The sequence below is a fragment of the Chenopodium quinoa genome, unplaced genomic scaffold (genome assembly GCF_001683475.1).
Source record: "Chenopodium quinoa cultivar QQ74 unplaced genomic scaffold, ASM168347v1, whole genome shotgun sequence".
NCBI lineage: Eukaryota > Viridiplantae > Streptophyta > Magnoliopsida > Caryophyllales > Amaranthaceae > Chenopodium > Chenopodium quinoa.
In genome coordinates, this window is record NW_018744469.1 from 1171329 (window position 1) to 1187019 (window position 15691).

A 15691-nucleotide genomic window follows, 5' to 3' on the forward strand; every position below is an offset into this window, starting at 1 on the left:
TGAAAAAAAAATTACATCTTCCAATATGAAGATTAATCAAAATTCAATCACAAGTTTTGAACTTTAAGGACTTTAATCAACACAAAAATGATTAAATCTAAAAATTAATTCAACATGGAATTTAGAAATCAAAGTTCCAACAAAATAAACCATAAACAAGTTATTTGCAAGTTATTTTAGGGGCTTCAAAAAAGCAAGTTCACCATAAAAATTCACACTTAAAGCAATTTATTTGCAATAATGTGAAAAATACAAGTTTATGTGAAAAGTGAACACACCAAAATTAAGCACCAATTATGACTTCATAAACATGCTTAATCAGGTTTATAATTGCAGTAGATTAGGGATGCAACCATAAATTTAATCTACCTTCATCATAGAATAATTAATCAAGGTTAAAAGATTTAAAAAATTTCGTCAAAAACGAAAACCCCCTAGAAAAACATATTTCTGGACAACCCTAAAAGGGTCAGAAACGATTTAGAACGTTGATTCCACCCAAAAATCAAAATCTGGGTTCATCAGCCAAAATAATAAAAAATACGAGATTAAAATAATTAAAACGAGCTTCAAATCTAATTAGAAAGCACAACCAGAAATTTAAATCCATTTTAAATCACCTTAATTAATTATTAGTCACAATAATTAAAGTGAGCGGGGCTCCGATACCGCTGTTGGGTTTCGTAGCGTCCAACGCTACGCAGAAGAGAAACCCGTCCAAGACCCGCTCACTAATTAAAGCAACTACATATTTAATCACATAATTAAGAACATAAAGAGAGAAAGAGAAAAGACATTCTTACCCTCGACGCGTGCTTCGCTCGCAAATCGAGGTCTTACTTCGAAAGCTCGAGCGTCACAAACGTGACCGCCTCCAACGGCTCGTACCCACGAACCCGACCCAAACGGTCCAAGTCCCGAAGGTTAGTCGGGACTCGACCAATAAAAATGGAGTTTTACTAACTTAAAGGTTTTCTAACCTAATGAGAGATGCCTCATTGGGTTCTTGTAACACCCCCAAATCTCCCTCTACGGAAAGTGTAGAAAAAACATATAAATACCGTAGAGATAGACTTGGGCGTATTACCGCCGCGTGATAACGCAAGGCTTATTTTTCAAAATACTTTTGCAGCGGAAATTCTTTATTCTATATTAATAATAATTCAAATAAAAACTTGTTCAATATTTTTGACATAAAAAGAAATCACACTTTTTCCTAAGCTAGGTGAAATTCTCGTGGACTCCCATATGCATCAATTAACTTCCACCTGAAAAGTTCACCTGCTTACCATATATGGTAAACAGGGCAAAGCCAAAACAAAAGCACGTATTAGCAAATTATGCTAAGTAGATTATGTGTAAGATAAGTAAAACATAAATTAAATCATTTAAGTTTAATTCATAAGAATTCCAAAACAACCTTCCTCCAATACCATACTCGTGTAAGAGCTTTTCCAATTCAATTCTTTCAAGACAAGTTTAAAACTAAATCGATTACGTTCCAAAACTAATTCCTCACTAAGTGTGCACACCCCCCAAGCTAGTCTCCTACTATTTCAAGGCTATTCTTGGGGAAAGACTAGGTCATGCAAAGTCCATAGTCTTCTCTAATCCATTCCCTAAGTGGGATTCATAACCATATCGATTGATTTGCTTAAAAGCACCTTTTAGAATTCATTATTCTTGAATATCAAGAAACCTGTAAATCATTCTTAATCCAATCCTTTTAATAATTTTAACCATAATTCAAAGTCTCTTTTGATTAACAAAAACCATAAATTTAGATCATCATAAAACATTCTTTCATAAGAAATATAATAAAAAATAATGTCATAATAAATCATGATTTCATAATAAATCATAATTTCATAAGAAACATAATAAAACATACTTTCATAAGAAACATAATATTTTATAATTTCATAAGAAACATAATAATTCATAATTTCACAAACCGCTTTCGATCAAACCACATAACGTACCTTAATCCCGAATATCAATCAACACTTCGCACTTTCAAAGTTCAATCACGAATACACCTTGCAATTAACATAATCATACGGTTATCACAAAATCTTTAGACATAAACCCAAATCTAATGTGCATTGACTATAAAACTCATTTAAAAATAATAATTTAATATAAAATTATAACTGTGAAATAGGTAATTATATTTTAGAAAACTAACCATGAAGAAAATTGAGAATTGAATTTGCGTTATTGGAATGAATAGGTAAAACAATTTTGAGAATTGAAAATTGAGAATTGATATTTTGAGAGGAACAGTTTTATGTGAAATAGAAAAATCCAAAAACTGACGAGAAATGCCCGAAAATTGGCTCCAAAGATATACGGGCGGATTTTGTCTTAGAAAAGTGGAAAAGAAAAATAGGAAAAGTTTGAGGGGAAAGAAGAGTAAGAGAGAAGAAGAGAATTGAGTTTTTGGCGTGAAAAATATTAGAGGTATGAGGGGGTATTTATGGGTGTTTAGGTGATGAGTTTATAGAAATTTATGGCGGTATGATTTATGGTAATTTCAAAGAATGGAATATAGGGTTTTAAGGGTTTAGGAAATAATTAAATGTATGGAAGAATATTAGATTTTATTTTGGTCATGAAATTTTTGTTTGGCAAGTTTTGAGCTTGGAGTGCAAGTATAGAATAAGATAAAATAAATTTTAGATTTAGGAGTAGAAATAAGGAATATTAAAGGATTTTTATTTTTAATAAAATAAATTAAAATCATTTAGAAAAGCTATGAGTGGCCGAAAATATTAGCTTAATATTTTAGGATCTTCTATTCTAACTTAATAGATTAGGTAAACTATTGTATAAATAATTAATTTGAAAGGATATTAAATTAATCAGATTTTCTTACAATCCAAAAATGCTTGGAAACTTATTTAAACATATTTTATAAATATATATATTTTCATGAAAATAATTATTTTGGAAAGATATTAAAATAAATCAGATTTTATTACATAAAATCCGAAATGTGATTTAATTAGTTTAGGAAAATATTTTATAAATATTTATATTTCATGAAAATAATCATTTTGGAAAGAAATTAAAATAAATCAGATTTTTATTATTAAAAATCCGAAAATGTTATTGGTTTAGGAAACTAGTTTAATTAATTTATATTGCTATAAATTAATTAATTTTGTAAAATGATTTAGGCGCCAAAATTCAAATAACATTTTGGCTCCAAAACTACAATACTTTCTAGAAAAATAATTAATTTAGAAAATACGTCGAAAACACGAGACTAAATTACTCTTTAATTTAGAACATACCTTTCAAAAATACGGGGTATTACAGTTCTATTCAAGTGAATTCCAAAATGCCCAACCATTGGGTATTTATAGAGAAAATCAACTTGTCATCCCATTCATGATCAATGTGGTACAATTGCATTTTCCTACTAATTTTTTTTAATAAAAAAAAATTAATAAACAGTGCAATCAATGAGTTACAAGAAGGAGAGGGTAAGTGAGGACCATTCCAAGAAGGAGGGGACCATAGACTTGGTGCCCAAGGCAATGGCCACAACCCTTGGTCCCCACACACAACCGGATCCTCCATGTGGCCGGGATAGTTGGCTGCCAGCCAGCCTTGGCAGCCAAGGCAACCTTGCTGGCGCCTGACGCCTTGGCTGTGCTTGCAAGCCAACACTGCTATCACATAGCGCAGCCTGCTAGCAAGCATCCCACCCACTGCCAGCATGCGTGCTGCTAGCGAGCAACGCGTGCTGGGTGCTGCATTGCTACGCACACACACAAGCACGATGATGCATGGTGCTGTGCTAGCGATGCATACGCACACGCACATGCACATCTGCGATGGTGCATGGTGCTGTGTTAGCAACGCACACGTACACGCACATGCTGCCATGGTGCGATGAGCAGTGCTAGGCCTTGCCTAGCGCCAGCGCCTAGCACATCCACACGCACATGCAATGCTGCGATGGTGCGATGGTGCTTGGGCGCATGGCCTGCTAGAACGCATTGCCCTAGCACGCCTAGCATGCTAGGCTTGCGATGGATCTCGACTAGCCTAGTACTCACATGGCTAGGCTAATGCGAGGCTACGGCTAGGTTCGTATTTATAACTCGACTTGCGACACTCGATCTCGACGCTCTAAGCTCGATATCCGACGTCTTTGTTCGTAAAACTCCGATGACTCATCAAATCCTTCGGATTGATTCGTCGTCTCGGATCGGTTGTTCGATTGGGTTCGACCCGAAGGGTTCAGTCAAGATCAAGCTATAATATTAATTGTACATTAACATTACTGATCGGAAGCGGCCTCCACCTAGACATTTCGATCACTTGACCTTACTGAAGAATTAGCTTTCCGATAATTCTTAACCCTCTATCGGAATAATACACTTGTTGGAAGGACACCATTCCTTTCACGACGATCAAGTTAGAACGTGTTCGGAAGTTAAGATGCGGAAAGTAAAGGGGATCAAGCTCCTCTTGGAAGGGGAGTGATCATCCAACTGTCACAGACAGTCTCGGAATCCTAGCCTTAGCTCTCAAGTAGCGCAATTAAAGCTGGAGTTAATGCTCAGCAAGTAATGTACGAGTGTGTGTAATGAATTCTGAATGATGTTCCTTAGAGTGAACATCTCCATTTTATAGAGTCTTTGAAATGCGGGCCCAGTACTAGCTTTCTATAACCTAGGATTGACTAGGCTTTCCTTGGAATTTGGGCCGTAAAGGTCGCTTTCCTAGTTAGCAATCCGTTTTCCACGTGTCGTGACTTGATTGGTCCACCATGGGCCTCTCACGAGGTGTCACGTGGTGGACTCTAATTGGTCCACATGGACAACACATGGCAGAGCTCTATTGGTCCACATGGCGGAAAAAATCCCCTAATCACTTCTGTTTTTGGCATCCCTCAATTCTGCACCAGTTCAAAACCGATGCTAAATGGGGGTTTTGAACCAGTACTGATTACCTTTTTTCGCTCAGTGAACTAAGCATGATTCGCTCTTCACTCATGCCCTTCATGAAAATGCTTCATCACCTGAAAAGCTTCACTCTACTTGTCCCCACTACTCGCCATTAGAAATGGGTCGTCGTAGGGCCAAGGTAAAGACAAGGCCAAACAAACATACAAACACACAATCAACAATGCTGAGTACATAAGCGTAATAAAACACACTAACATGCTTTCATCCTAACATCACAAAACATACCGTGTAGCACCTATTTACAAGCATACAAAACATTCAACGCCTAAATAGACCAATATCAATGTTCATTTAATTTTGATTACATATCGAACGGGTTTCCAACCAAATCCCTGCCTCAAATAAATTGAGGTAAACTACACCGGGAGCTAACCGGGTAGGCAAATGTCACATGAAGTGACTGGACGTCCTGTGCATAAAATAAATAAAAAAGAAAATACAGCGTCCTGTACTCGTAGTAGAAGTTATGGTCAAATATAAAGTCGCATAACTCCCCCCTTATGTTCATACTCAAGGTATATATGTTCCAAGAGTTCTGGTGTATAATCTCTTTCACTTTACTTTATTTTACATATTATTATACTTGGTGATGACTCTCAACCCATTACACAATCAAACACAATAAATCATTCACGCAATCACACATACCAATTTAATTCTTTAACAATTAGTGACCACGTAAATTTAATAGTTGAACCCTTTTTAATCTACCTCAGTGTCAAAGACACCTTAAATGCATAATGCGCCACAAATCCTATCCCTAGGTGTTAGAAACACCTTAAGTGCACATAAGCACTGCAATATAATTTATTCCTATCCACTAAGACACTTAAATAGCTCCTTCCTCATGCTTATAGCATCAATAAAAATTATAAGAACCATAATAAAATTCCCTTTTCATATTCCAAACCAAATTAAACATTTAGTTTTATTAAACATGCTCTCTAACATGCCAATAATAAAAGTGTGGTTCATAACCAACATGCCAACATAATTAATTCCAATCACCAATACATCTTAAATAATTTATACATCACAAATCATTCACCAACATCAATCCAATCAACAAATTCTAACCAACACCTATCATGACACTACTTGGAATTAATTAAACAAAGCCTGGCATGCTTCTACATATTCAAATAATTACTAAGTACGTGAACGTACCTTGAATATGATCTCAAAATCGCCATGACTAAATTTCTAGCAATACATACATTCTTTAAATCACTCATAAACCCTCTATAATAAGCTGAAATTTTATTTTAAACCCATACTTTTATTCCCAATTAATGGGTGATTAAAATTTTTTCAAGAAACATAATTATAGCTTGTATATAAAAATTCTAGCATTATTAAAACTTATAAAATGGCTATAATTTAATTTAAAAACACTTATTTCAATAATTTAAATCACCCATAAACAATTCCCATCAATATTCATAAATTTAGAAACCTAGGGTTTTCAATTAGGGGCTTTTTAATTTATAAACCAAATCTGAAAATTTATATACAAAATACTTATTATTAAACGTCCTAAAATCATCACAAAACCCAAAAATAATAATTAGATTAAGGCTATATTGAATTAAAAACAAAAATAATATTTAAAAACAAAAACAATAACAATAATGTTGCGCCGCCTGGTGGCTCCTGATGCCGGCGAGGGCTGGTGGTGGTGGCCGCCAGCCGCTAGTGGCGTGTGGTGGTGTGTGGTGGTGATTAAAATAAAATAAATAAATTAAGGAAAAGGGGAAAAATTAAGGAGAAAAGAAAATAAGAGGAGAGAGAGAGAGTTTACCTTTGAGTGCACTCCACCTTAGCCATATGATGGGTATTTATACCCTCTCCCAATATCCCTCCTACTTAAAATTCCTTTACTACCCTTAATGATCTCTTTTCTAGTCAAACTAGTATTTTGACTTTCCTTAAATACCATTGACTTTAAAAATTATCTTTTTATAACTTAATATGCCCCAATATTTTCAAATTATAAAATAAAATATTTTCAAGATTATTAAATAATTAAAAATAAACTTTTAATTAAAATAATTCTTTTTAAATTAATAAAAATCATAAATAATTCATTTCAAATTACTTAAATACTTTAAGAAATACTTTTTTAAATTAAAATACGTATAAAAATACTGGGTATTACACTAGAAGGCTGTAGGGTTTTGCTGGGTGTTTGTTAGTTTTTGGGTGTGGCTTGTACTTGAAAGGAATGGTGTCCTTCCAACAAGCGTATTCTTCCGATAGAGGGTTCAAAATTATTACGGAGCTAATTCTTCAGTAAGGTCAAGTGATCGGAATGCCTAGGTGGAGGCCGCTTTCGATCAGTAATATCAATGTATAATTGATGTTACAGCTTAATCTTAACTGAACCCTTCGGGTTGAACCCAAACGAATCACCGATCCGAGACGACGAATTATTCCGAAAGGATTTAATGAGTCAGCAGAGTTTTAGGAATACAGACGTCGGATATCGAGCCTAGGGCGTAGAGACCGAGCGTCGCAAAATCACAAGCAACAAGTATGAGCGTAGCCGTAGCTAGGCTAGGCTAGCTCATCGCAAGCCTAGGCGCACCATGTGTATGCTAGGTGCACCATGGTGTGCTAGGCACTATCGCAGCCCTAGCATCATGCCTAGGCGCTATCGCAGCCCTAGCATGATGCCAGGCACCATCGCAGCCCTATCGTACCAAGCACAACACCCATGTGTGTGTGCATAAGCGTAGGCACTATCGCAGCCCCCTAGCACCACGCACAGCACCATCGCAGTGCTAGGCACATGCGTGTGTGCGTGTGCGTATGCACCATAGCACAACAAGCTGGCAGGCAGCACTTGCCTTGTGTGTGTGCTAGACACCGTCGAAGGCCACGCACCAAGCACATCGCTAGTGCGTGGTGGCCTGGATGCGCGTAGATGTGCAAGCATGGGCGAGTGGTGCTGGCTGGCTGGGTGTGCGAGCATGTGCGAAGGGTGCAACAATGATGTGTGTGCCTGCGATAGCAAGGCAGCAGCACCAGGCATGCATGTGCGTGTGCCTGCGATAGCAAGGCAGCAGCGCCCAGCACAAGGCGTGGCTCGCTAGCAGCACGCAAGTGTTGGGTTGGGAGATGCGTGTTGTGCCAGCCAGGCGTGCTAGGTGGTTGTGCGTGCTGGCAGTACCAGGTGGCAGCCAGCGCAGCTGCCTTGTGAGTGGCGGTTTAGGAGAGGTGGGGACCAAAGCCTCTAGGCTTCCCTAGGGGAGCAAGACAATGGTCCCCCCATGGGATATGGTCCTCACTTAACCCATTCTCTCCTCTTGCCACTTGTTGCCTTATGATTACTTTTGCCTAATTATTTATTTTAGAATTAAATAAATTATTGCAATTGCACATGATCCCACATTGATCATGAAAAGGGGTTTCAAGCCCCCATTCTCTATAAATACCCACTTGGTTGGGATTTTGAGAATACAACCTTAAGTGGAATTAAAAAGGCAACTCTAAGAAGGAGTAAACCTTTGATTCGTAAAACTCATAGTTATTTTGTCCGGGTCTTGACTAACCTTCAAGACTTAAGACGCTCAGGTCGGGTCGAGGGTACGATCTGTCGGAGATCTCGTGTTTTCGGGATTTTGAAGTAAGAGCTCTTTTAGAGCGAAGCATGCGTCAAAGGTATAATTCTTGTTCTTAATCTTGTTTGATTAAGTTTAATTTGCTTGTTAATTGTTTTAATTAAGGGGCGGGTCTTGGTGGGTTTCCTTCTGCGTAGTGTCGGGTCACTACGAAACATTACAGCGGTATCGGAGCCACGCTCCTTCTAATTTTTGCAATTATTTTTTTAATTAAGGTGTTTTTAATAGAATTTAATTTTTTGGTTCATGTTCTTCTAATTAGATTAGATTTTCGTTTTAATTAATTTTAAAACTCGATTTTATTTTTGATTTGGTTGTCGAACCCAGATTTAGGCTTAAAATAGTGATTTTTGGGTGGAATCGATATTCTGGAACAGATTTAACCCTTAAGGGCTCTCCAGAAGCCAAATTCGACTTAAAAACCTAATTTTTCTGGGGTTTTTCGTTTTTCAACAGAAATTTTAATTCTTTTTAAGCCTTGATTAATGCAAGCATTACAAGGTTAGATTAAATGCACATTTGCATCACTAATCTGCTGGTTTTAAAATATCCTTGAGCATAATAATGGAGTTTTATTAGTGCTTAAGTTGATATACCAATTTTTCACATAAACTTGTTTTTCACAAATTTTGCAAATAAATTGCAATAAAGTGTGAAAACTTGTTGTGATTTTGTAATTTTAAGTTCCTATAATGTCAAAGTTCTAATCTTTAAAAGTTTAAATGATTGGAACCCTAACCCTAAATTCCATGTTGTACAAAGTTTGGATTTTTTCATGTTTGGTTGATTAAAATACATCAAGTTCAATTACTTGTGAGTAAAATTTGATTAATCTTCATATTGGAAGATGTAATCTTGGTGTTTTACACAAGTATGCAAGTTGGAAAATTTTTATCATTGGATGGTTAATTTATTTTTCCAACTCCCATTTGTCAAATCCATTATTAATTTGCATATTGGAAAGATTAATTTTGGACATAGCTCATTTTATTTTAAGCATAAAATTAGACCTAATTTTGTTAAAAATTGAAATTTTGGATAATTTAAGCTTGTGCACCAATAAAATAAATTTTATTTAAGTTAGACTTATTTTATTTTATTTTCCCTCAAATTAATTCTAAAATGTAATTTGGAATTAATTATTGTCACACACAAATCAGAATTAAATTACGAGAATTGGCACGCAAATCGATGCAAAACCGCAAGCGTCACCAAGGCTAGCCGGGCTGCCTAGCAGCCCACGTGTGGCTGCCTATGGTGTACGCAAGACCATTGCACCAATCCGCGTGGCTGCTGTGTGGCAGTGGGAGTGGTGTGCTGCCATTGTGCTAGGTGCATGGAAAGGGCTGCTGGAATTGCTTGTGCATGCTGCTGGGCAGCGAGACAACAAGCCCCAGCCAGCCTACCAGACGCTGCCAGACACCAGCTAGCAAGCTAGCATGAGCAGCATGCGTAGCGAGCTCCTAGTGTTGGCTGGCGCAGCATGCCATGTTGGGCGTGGATGCTGGCACACAACACAGCAAGCGCAGCACATGAGCTACCAAGCAGCCATGGTGCGCATCCACCTAATGCTTGTGTAAGGTATTTTGCTTGATCTTGAGCTATGCGTTTTTACGAAAATTTTTCCGTTTTAATAATTTTAAATAATTATTTTAACGAGGCTAAAAACCTCGATTTTCGATTTTGCAAAATTTTGACAAATTATAGGTTATGCCGACTCAATTAATCGGATTAATTAAGTACGAATGGGGAATTTAGTGGGAGCTTAATTAAGTGCGTTAGCATTTTGCGTTTAGAAATAATGGATTAAACCACTTTGACTAGTTTTAATTAGGCGCGTTAATTGGATTAACCACCTAAGTTAGTTACTAGTTTTGCGTGTTTAATTATGTATTTCGTAAAATTGCATGGGCCATTCACAAATAGTGAATGGGTGAATAGAAGATTGTTTTCAAAACAGGTTCTTTGAAAATGGCAACTAGTGGGCCCGACTAGGATATAAAATACGGACTACGTTCCGTTATGTATTTTTTTGTAAATCTAAATACGGTCTGCGAACCGTTAAGTATTTTTGTACTATTAGATTAATCTTAGTCGTTCTAGCTAGCTTCTTTTATTTCATTTTGGCCAAGATGTCTCAAGACGAAGTTTCGACGAAGACGAGCCAAGATGAAGACCCATGGAAATTGAAGATTTTAAGGGGTCATGCTAGTTGCCAAATGCATCTATTTTATGCCTTATATATATATTGTTGTTATATATGATTGCTAGATGCATGTCTAAGATTTCTATTATGTTGCGACGATTAGTTAAGTTCACTTAAATCAACCAACATAGAAACCCTAGGTCCCTTAATAATATTGAGCAAAAATTTGTCGTTCCAAGAACAACACTTAACGAACTAATGCGCGTACGTGATGGATTACGCCAAAGCGAGGCATCACTACTTCCCTAGGAACGTAAGGTATACTAGGTATACAAGTTGTCTTAGTTAAGCTCAACGATATCAGTAAGGAGTCCTTAGATGTCTTGGCAAAAGAGATAAAATGTCAAGGATGCATTAGATGCGACATTTTATCAAACCGAGAGTAGCTTGGAGCTACTAGCAATTGGATTTCTTACCTTAAGATATTTAATGATTAAGACAAGCCAAAGCATGCTTAACCATTTCTTGATCTTTGGGATCTCGGGATCATTTTATTCTCGCCCATAAGGGAAAATTTTAAATGCGTGGATAAAATGCTCAATAAGATTGAATATATGCATGAACGTTTTAAATTTCAACTTATTGATGAATGGATGGTTTTTTAACTTAAAATTCTTTCAATTGTAGAACAATGTCTGCAAGTAACTCAAACAACAACAAAAAGTGCCCGAAACTCCCCGAAAAGTTAGCTATCAAGCTTAACTTAACAAACCTTGAAGAATGGGAAGAAGAACTCAGGAGAACTCTCCGGAGTTGTTCCAAAGAATATGTTTTGGATACTTCCCTCCCAACCCTCTGTTCCAAGAAACTCTTGAGTGACGAAAATTATTGTGCATGGTCAAAAGAATGCAAATTAGTGTCACAACTCATGGCAAACTCCATCCTGGAAGAATGGAAAGAAAAACTTCCATTCTCTTTCCCGAACTTGTTCCTTGGAGGACTAAGGGATGTCGTCGGTGTGATATTCTCTAAGAGTTTCAACGACAACAATGATGGACTCTTGTTTGAAGTGACTAGGTCACTTACAGACATGAATGTAAAGCCATCAGATCAAGGTTGTCTTGCGAAAGAGAGGTACCATCTTTGGTCTACAGTCTGCAACACTAAGTTGAGACCGGGTATGCCCCTCCGACCCCATGTGGCAAGAATGACTAAGCTCTTCAAGCACATGGAACTCCGCGGAATTCCACTAGAAGATGGAATGGCTGGTCATATTATGCTCACTTCACTCCACTCAGGATATGATGCACTAAAGGCATATATTTCTAAATCAAAGGAGACACATTCCTTGAAGAATGTGGTGGAGCTACTTCACCGAGCCAACCCATTTGGGGAAACCAAAAGACCGTCAAGAAGGAGGGATCTCAAGGTTAAGGCTATGATGCGTTGCTTCTATTGTGGCGGGCAAGGCCACTTCAAGAGAGAATGCAAGCTCTTTTGGGAAGAAGAGGAGAGGAATGGAGCATCCGCCTTAGGTATCTTCCTTAACAATTGTGAATTAAGCTTATAATAAGGTATTGGATACCAAGTATGACTCACTTAATGTTGCCTTTTCAGGAACCAAGTTAGAAGCTTATCAAGTGTTGGTGCATGGACAAGAAGACGACGAAGATGGTTTTTCGGTCGTGCTTGCATGCACTATTTTGTCTATAAACTAATTCTAGTTTTTCATCATGCTTTTAAACATACTATGATCCACGGTGTTGGACACCTAGGAATTTTGAGTGTAAGACTTTGACAATAGTTGTTTCAAGTTTGTCTTACAAATTTATGTTCAATTAAATTGCATGTTTTTACATATGATTAGACAAAAGTTGATACCACTAGCTAAGACCATCGAGTCGAATCAAACCTACTTGTGGCATTGTCGTCTTTTCCATATTAACATCAAGCGCATCAAGAAACTTCTTCAAGAAGGTGTTCTTGACTCATTCGACTTAGAGTCGTTTGAAAATTGCGAAGGATGCTTATTAGGAAAGATGATAAAATAGCCATTCTCCAAGTTAGGAGAAAGGGCAAGTGACTTATTAGGTCTAATACACACGGATGTATGTGGACCAATGAGCACACCCGCAAGACAAGGTTACCGATATTTCATCACACTTTCACCAACGATTATAGTAGATATGGATATGTCTACTTAATGTCGAATAAATCTGAATCCTTTGAGAAATTCGAAGAATTTCAGAAAGAAGTTGAAAATCAGCTTGGCAAGAAAATTAAAGCACTTCGATCGGATCAAGGTGGCGAATATTTGAGCCATGAATTCGGCAATCACTTGAAAGAAAATGGAATTCTTTCAGAGTTGACACCTCCCGGAACTCCTCAATGGAACGGAGTGTCCAAACGGAGGAATCGAACCTTGCTAGACATGGTTCGATCAATGATGGGTCTTAGTGAACTCCCTATCTCTTTCTGGGGACATGCGCTACAAACTGCAGCAGTAACACTAAATAGAGCTCCGTCAAAAGCTATTGAAAAGACTCCATATGAGTTATGGACTAAGAAACCTCCTAGGTTGTCTTTTCTCAAGATTTGGGGATGCGAAGCATAAGTCAAGCGATTAATTTCGGACAAACTTCACCCCAAATCGGATAAGTGTTTCTTTGTGGGATATCCAAAAGAAACCAAAGGGTATTACTTCTACAATAAATCCGAGAACAAAGTATTTGTTGCTCGTGATGGTGTCCTTTTGGAGAAGGATCACCTTTTCAAAATGACAAATGGGAGGAAAATCTAACTCGACGAAGTTCGACAGGACGAGCAACAATGTCAACCTGACAAAACTGACAATCTAGATACTTTGGAAGCATCTAAGAAGATTGGTCAGAATCAAACAAACAGTGTAAATGCTTAACTGATTACCCTTCGTATCGTCTTAACCGATGATCAGGACATCCTAGTCATGGATGGTGATGAGCCGGCGACATACAAGCAAGCTATGACGAGCCCCGACTATGCAAAATAGCAAGAGGCCATGAAATCCGAGATGGACTCCATGTCGGAAAATCACGTCTAGGACTTGGTGAATTTGCCCGAGGGTTATACACCCATTGGTTGCAAATGGATCTTCAAAGTGAAGACAAACAAGGATGGAATTGTATCAATATACAAAGCTAGACTGGTGGCAAAAGGTTATAGACAAGTCCACGGGATTGACTATGATGAAGCTTTCTCACCAGTTGCAATGCTAAAATCCGTCCGGATCATCCTAGCGATTGCTGCATATTACGATTACGAAATATGGAAAATGGATGTCAAAACCGCCTTCCTTAATGGAATTTTTGGAAGAAACTATGTATATGACACAGCCAGAAGGTTTTGTCGATCCAGACAACGCTGGAAAGGTTTGCAAGCTGAAGAAGTCCATTTATGGACTAAAGCAAGCCAGCAGAAGTTGGAATCTGCGATTTGATGAAGCCATTAGCAAGTTTGGTTTTATCAAGAATCCAGATGAATCTTGTGTATACAAGAAATTCAGTGGGAGTGATATTGCATTCCTAGTACTGTATGTCGATGACATACTTCTCATTGGAAACAGCACAAAATTGTTAGAGTCCGTAAAGGGCTGGTTGGGAATGTGCTTTTCAATGAAGGACTTAGGATAGGCACAGTACATATTGGGCATCAAGATCTACAGGGATAAATCTAAGAGGATGATTGGATTAAGCTAAAGTACTTACATTGATAAGGTACTGGCTCGATTCCACTTGGAGAATGCCAAAAGAGGGCATTTACCCATGTCCCATAGCGTAACTCTCAGCAAGAAATAGTGTCCACAAACACCTGTTGAGCGAGAAAGAATGAATCAGATCCAATATGCTTCGCTAATCGGATCGATCATGTATGCCATGATATGTACAAGGCCAGATGTATCGTATGCCTTGAGTGCAACGAGTCGATACCAATCGAACCTAGGAAAGGCGCATTGGACTGCGGCCAAAAACATCCTTAAGTACCTGAAAAGGAACAAGGATAAATTCCTGGTGTATGGAGGCCACAAAGAACTAGTTGTTGAAGGTTACACCGACGCTAGCTTCCAGACTAACATAGACGAGTTCATTAGCGAACTTGGTGTTGTACCCTCAATCAAGGGGCCGATCGACCTCTATTGTGATAACAATGGAGCTATCACTCAGGCCAGGGAGCCGAGAAAGCACCAGAAGGTCAAACACGTGCAAAGGCAATTTCACATGATAAGGGAATGGAAATCCGAAGGTGAAATCACAATTTGTAAGATTGGCACGGATGATAATGTAGCCGATCCTTTGACTAAACCGCTGCCTCAAGTGAAACACAACAAGCACATTGAGGCGATGGGAATCAAGCATGTTGGAGACAGGCTTTGAAATTCCTTGTACATGTGTTTTAATTAAATAGGATATTTAATGTAAGACACTGTATTAAAACCATTCATTAATGGAGTAGTTAATTTTTGTGCAAAATTATCATTCACTCCATTACTATTTAATTGTGGTTTACGATTAAATAATGAGTCCATTTAATTTACGAAAATATTCAAAACAGGGTATCAAGACCATGTCTTGGATAACGAAATACCTGTTTAGTGAACATTGAATATTTAAATCGAAAATTATCCCTAATCGAGGTCATCTAACGGATGGACGATTGATGACCGCCATAGATTAGTGTGTATTATGATTTACGTCACCGTTTCTTGTGATGCGAGGACGTGACGGTCATAAATCATTTGCACAAGCACAGTTTGGAAATGTACTGGATAAGACCTATGAGAGTACTTTAAGAAAATTTAAATTTTGTCATAAGTACACTTCTCATTTGATGTACTGTGAACTTTTTTTTTTGAGTACTAGACTCTTTGATGTTTCCAAACGTCTTCCGTAACTGGGGATCAT